Below are 6,000 nucleotides of genomic sequence, written 5' to 3'. Positions count from 1 at the left end.
TTCCTTTTGCCAGGAACAGCCTTTCCCGCTCCATGAGCTTGGGGAAGGGATACTTTATCCTAAGCCTCCGATTCAAATGTCACCTCTTTTCCATTCCTTCCCTTGACACTCCCTCTGCCCACCCACACACCCCGAGGCAGAATTATTTTGGGGTTGCCATCCTCTTTTACGCATTCCCCTGCTGTAGCAGTTCCTGCCTTTTATATTTATATAGTCTGATATGCCGTAAAAAGATAATTGGCTTCCTAAGAACATTTATTTTATCAAAATTGAATTATAAAAGCGATTGATAGAGTGAGAGATAAAAGGGATTGAGGTTAGGATTTTCAATCTCACCATAACAAAGTTAGTTCTCCTGCAGGATTCTCAATAATAAGCGTACTTTATAGCTATCAAACTATTTCATTGCAAGCTGAAATATCAAATTGCTTGATTAATAAAGACAAGGAGTTCCTGTTGTGGCACAGCAGAAACACATCCAACTACTATCCATGAGGATGTGGATTTGATTACTGGCCCCACTCAGTGGGTTAAGGATCCAGCATTGCCGTGTGGGGTAGGTCACAGATGTGGCTTAGATCCAGCACTGCCGTGAGCTGTGGTGTAGGTCACAGGTGTGGCTTAGATCCTGCATTGCTATGGCTGTAGTGGAGGCCAGCTTCTGTAGCTCTGATTCGACCCTAAGCCTGGGAACTTCCATATACCTCTGTGCAGCCCTAAAAAAGGAAAAAACGGAGTTCCCGTCATGGCACAGTGGTTAACAAATCCGACTAGGCACCATGAGTTTGTGGGTTCGATCCCTGGCCTTGCTCAGTGGGTTAAGGATCCAGCATTGCCATGAGCTGTGGTGTAGGTCGCAGACGTGGCTCGGATCCCACGTTGCTGTGGCTCTGGTGTAGGCTGGTGACTTCAGCTCCGATTCGACCTCTAGTCTGGGAACCTCCATATGCCGTGGGAGCGGCCCTAGAAAAGGCAAAAAGAAAGAAAAGAGAAGAGAAGAGAAGAGAAGAGAAGAGAAGAGAAGAGAAGAGAAGAGAAGAGGAGAGAAGAGAAAGAAAAGAAAAGAAAAGAAAAGAAAAGAAAAGAAAAGAAAAGAAAAGAAAAGAAAAGAAAAGAAAAGAAAAAGAATGGCCCACTCTTCCACCCACAGTGAGGCCACTTTGGTTCCCCATGGGGATTCAGTCCCCGACCTCACAAAGTACAGACTTCCGATGCCTGCAGTATCTGTTGGAAATGTGGACCAGCTTGCAATAGATCTGATTACTTCTATGCTGCATATGTGTGAGATTGGGTATGTCTACACCGATTATCTTGTGCCGATGGTTGGAACCAATCACATATGCAACTGCAGGAGAAACATCAGCAGAACTCAGTATAAATGCTGAAGTGTGTCCACCACATTCAAAGAAACTAGCGGCTCTACACTTAAGATTTATTTTTATTAAGTGTAAGTCCAAGTCATTCTGTGAAACGCTGCTTTCCTGGGTGAAAAGCAGGGATGCGCCAAAGCTGTTCTTTCAAGCAGCCACTCCTGTCAGCGTGATGACCTCCAGCTCCACTGTTCCCCCTCAGATACCTACTAACACACTCCATGCAAAAAAAGTGTTCAAAATAAACTACGGAGACTTAATGGGGAAGAAATGGGGGGAAAATGCATTCCCGAAATAGATGGTTCTGAGTTTTGTGTCTCGTCACTCCATGACGAAGGCTGTTCTAAAGAAATTCCACGGGCAGTTCTGCTGAAACTCATTTCAGAATGAGATATTATCCCAGATCTTGCTGAATATCTCTTGTGTGTGTGTGTCTTTTTTGTCTTTTTAGGGCCACACCCTTGGCATAGGGAGGTTCCCAGGCTAGAGGTCGAACCAGAGCTATAGCTGCCGGCCTACACCATAGCCAGAGCAACGCCGGATCCTTAACCCAATGAGGGAGGCCAGGGATCGAACCCGCAACCTCGTGGTTCCCAGTCAGAATCATTAACCACTGCGCCACGACGGGAACTCCATTGTTGGATATCTTAATGAATAGCTTCAGAGACTCAAACCATGTTTACAGTGCAATGATCTAACAGATCTGCCTGGCCCTGGAAAAGCCAAGCTCTCAGAGAAGAGTGTGCTTTGGCCATGGTCTTCCCCCTGTGATTTTTGGATCTGTTGGTTTTTTTCAGGTTTTTGTTGTTGTTGTTGTTCTAATTTTCTTTTTATGGGTGCACCTATGGCATATGGATGTTCCTGGGCTAGGGGTCGAATCAGAGGAGGAGTTGCCAAGGAGTGGGGGGAGTGGGATGGACGATGGACAGGGAGGTTAGGGTTGGTAGTTGCAAACTATTACATTTAGAATGAATAAGCAATGAGGTCCTACTGTAGAGCACAGGGAACTCTATCCAATCACTTGGGGGTAGAACATGATGGAAGATAGCATGAGAAAAAGAATGTATATATATGACTGGGTCACTATGCTGTACAGCAGAAACTGACTCAACCCTATATTGACACAAGATGAAATACTCTAATAAAAAATTTTAAAAACATTCACACATTAAAAAAAAAAGAAAGGAAGACAAGAATGAAGCCAAACCTCTTATTTGCCTCATAAGCCATATACCCATGAGTCTTCCAAACTTTAATCACCTTGACCTTGACCTTGCAACTTTGCTGGCATCACAATTCATAATACACAGTAAACAAAAGAACTAGCATGAACAGGTGTACAAAGAAGAGGCCCTCATATGGCTGTGCATTCCAGCGCTTTGTTCCCAGTACCTGTCATCCTGCACACTGAGGGCTAATCCCCAGTGACAAGCCTGTTGTTATGAATGGAATCAGGGTAATGCAAATTGTCTGCTTAATTCACTGACCTTATGGTCAATATCCAATTCAATTATGAAAACTCTCCATAGGGAAAAACCTCTATTTTCTAATCTATTACCTTCCTTCTACAGGGGAGGACACAAAAAGCAGGGATGGTGTCCTATTCAACATTGTCACTCCAATATCGCTGAATTAAGGATGTCCTGCAAGATGCAGATAATTAGTTTTAGTCTTGACTTTGACTACAACTTGCTTAGTGCCCAGATTTTTTAGCATGAGTTGGATACATTTCCAACCCTCATCCCAAACTTCTGTATACCGATAATCAGATTTTATTGTCATGAGTAAAGAGTGATTTTAGTAGACAGCCTTTCTATAATACAGTATTAACATTTTTTGAGAATATGCTAAACTCTTTACGTGATTTATCTCATCTATTCCTCCCAACAACCCTGTAACAGAGGTACCATTGCTGCTCATTGTACAGAAGAGTAAACTGAGGCTTAGAGAGGTTAATTATTTACCCTACGGACAAATAAATGGAAAATAATGTCATAAAATAACCACTCTAGGAGTTCCCATTGTGGCTCAGTGGTAAAAAACCAGACTAGCATCCACGAGGATGCAGGTTCTATCTCTGGTTCCACTAAATGGATTAAAGATCTGGTGTTGCCATGAGATATGGTGTAGGTCACAGATGTGGCTCAGACCCCGCTTGCTGTGGCTGTGGTGTAGGTCAGCAGCTATAGCTCTGATTTCACCCTTAGCCTGGGAACATCCATATGCTGCAGATGTGGCCCTTAAAAAGACAAAAAATAAAATAAAAAATAAAGTAAAATAAAATACCCACTCTAAAATAACTATTCTCATTTGGAGTAGATATCCCCCAACCTCAGTTGTTTGACAGAGCTCTCCATTCCAAATAGGAAGTCAATTTATTTATTTACACATTCATAAATTTTGGAATTCGTTTATCTTGCAGGATTTAAGTGCTTAATATTAAATATTTAATGAGTGCTTTATTTTTATGGCTGAGATGGTACTAATTTGAACATTCTTAAGCTAAAGTGACCATAACTGTTTTCTCTAACAGAAACCTGAGGTCCTCAATTATTCACCTGCCCAAGATAGTGTGGGGCCAGATGTTTTCTAAGGGAAGCCTTGGCCATACCCGGGGCATCTACTGCAGTGAGGTGTGAGAAGTGGAAGGGCTCCATGTTTACAAAAGGACATCAATCCTACCCAAGAGCTTGTGTATGGCTCAGCACTTAATCCATACCACACACGTTCCTCCAATACTGATCGGGTATACCCTTGAACTTCCTGCTGCCTGATTCATACCAAAAGCCTAGTTTGTATAAATAACATTTATGAAAGCTGTCTTGAAGAAGTACTATGAAATTAATCTTTCAGATTGCGGATGAGGTATCTTAAATCAATTTTGGAATGAGTTATTTTATGCAATTAATTAATCATGGTGATTTCAGGCAGGCCATTTAACCTCTTTGCACCTTGGTTTCCCATGAAGTAGTTGATGTAGGTAACCTCAAAGTGTTTTGCAATGCTAACATTTCATCAAGTATTCTCCACTCTAAGCACACCTATGCTAATGAAAATCTCGTCACAAATTAGCAAAAGCAGTGGAAGATGTGAGTGTTATTTCTACTTGGTCTAGAAATGCATTAGAGTTTGTGGCTTCTTTGGTGAGCAGTGGATGGTATAATAGATGCCTTCCCAGCTGCCACTGTCCTCATCCCTGTTGCAACTGATTTCCATTTGTAGTTTCCAGTGGTTCCAAGGAAGCTGACTCTACTCCAGATGAGTTGAAAGGCTCTTGCCATAAACCATGTAAGAGGTGATGATAGCTTGGGCCAGAGTGGTGGCGATGGAGATAGACTCAAGACACTGTTCTGATGGATTAGAAATGGGGGATGAGGGAGAGAGATGAATATCAGAAATGACTCCTAGGTTTCTGACCTGAGAAAGCTGGTGGTTGGTGCAACTATTTACTGAGAAGTAAGTTTAGGGAGAAACAGGTTGTTGGTGGACAGAATCCCAGTGCGAGATGGTTCATATGCATCTGGGCTCAATCCCTAACCCCCATATCATTAAATACTCCTTGAAAGGAGTGAGCTTAACATGCTCATTTTTGAACCCACCATAGCACCTAACACAGTGTTAGGCAGCCCTTGCTGACTGAATGGCCATTCTTTTTTTTTTTTCTTCTTTTTTTTAGGGCCACACCTGTGACATATGGAAGTTCCATGGCTAGGGGTTGAATAGGAGCTGCAGTTGCCAGCCTATGCCACAGACACAGTAACACCAGATCCAAGCTCCATCTACGACCTACACCACAGCTTATGGCAACACCAGATCCTCAACCTACTGAGCAAGGCCAAGGATCAAACCCACATCCTCATGGATCTGGTCAGGTTCTTAATCCACTGAACTGCAGTGGGAACTCCTTGAATGGCCTCTTAAGTTAGGGTCTCGGTAAAGTCAGAGTGGGTAAGAATGTATGAGACTGTGAGCTGGCTTTGACCCCAAGAGGAATGTGTTGGCTCGTTATATAGAAGCCCACGAAAAGCAGGAGTGGAACTGGGCTTATAGGAGAATTAGAGGCAGCAACTCAAGTGCCCCTAGGCTCTCCTTCCCTTCCAATTTCCACTCCTCATGGGGGTTAGCCTGGGTCACTATCATTCACTGTTTACACCCTTCCCAACCTTTAACCCTCTAACAAACCATCTTGATCATTTTCTTGTTTACTGCCTGCCTCCCTAACCTGCCCCCAAATCACATAAACTCCATGAAGAGAAATTACATCTACCTTGTTCATTGTTCTTCCCTAACACACAAAATAGTGCCTCTCTCCAAGTGAAGACTTTGTAAAAATTTTATGAATGAGTGAATGAATGAATGGCTCCTTCCTGCAGTAGGTATGGACTATGTCTCAATTTGGCCACCTCTGAGTCCACTCACTATGTCCATGGCTTTGAGGTACAATGGTTGGCTCATCTTGAGTCATGCCCCTGTGTCTAGGTGCTGAGAGGAGTAACAGAACCAGGAGTGGGAAGAAAGTAGCTATAGGCCAGGAGGAGACCCTTTGGCCAACATTAGGGGCAGGAGGGAGGTCGCAAGTAGTGTCTTAGACCCTGCTGAAGGTAAGGCATTCTCCATCCTGAGCGCTCTG

General features: G+C 43.2%; 1 pseudogene; it reads left to right on the top strand.

The window, feature by feature from the left end:
- The first annotated feature begins 1,127 nt into the window (after positions 1 to 1,127).
- On the top strand, positions 1,128 to 4,009 carry LOC100156456 (proteasome assembly chaperone 2 pseudogene; annotated as a pseudogene).
- The last annotated feature ends 1,991 nt before the right edge of the window (positions 4,010 to 6,000 follow it).

The sequence above is a fragment of the Sus scrofa genome, chromosome 7, assembly GCF_054392235.1.
Source record: "Sus scrofa isolate SSC_HxYL_T2T_F1_AM1 chromosome 7, Sscrofa_HxYL_maternal_Yorkshire_Landrace_v2.0, whole genome shotgun sequence".
Taxonomy (NCBI): Eukaryota; Metazoa; Chordata; class Mammalia; order Artiodactyla; family Suidae; genus Sus; species Sus scrofa.
This window is presented reverse-complemented; position numbering and strand designations above follow the sequence as displayed.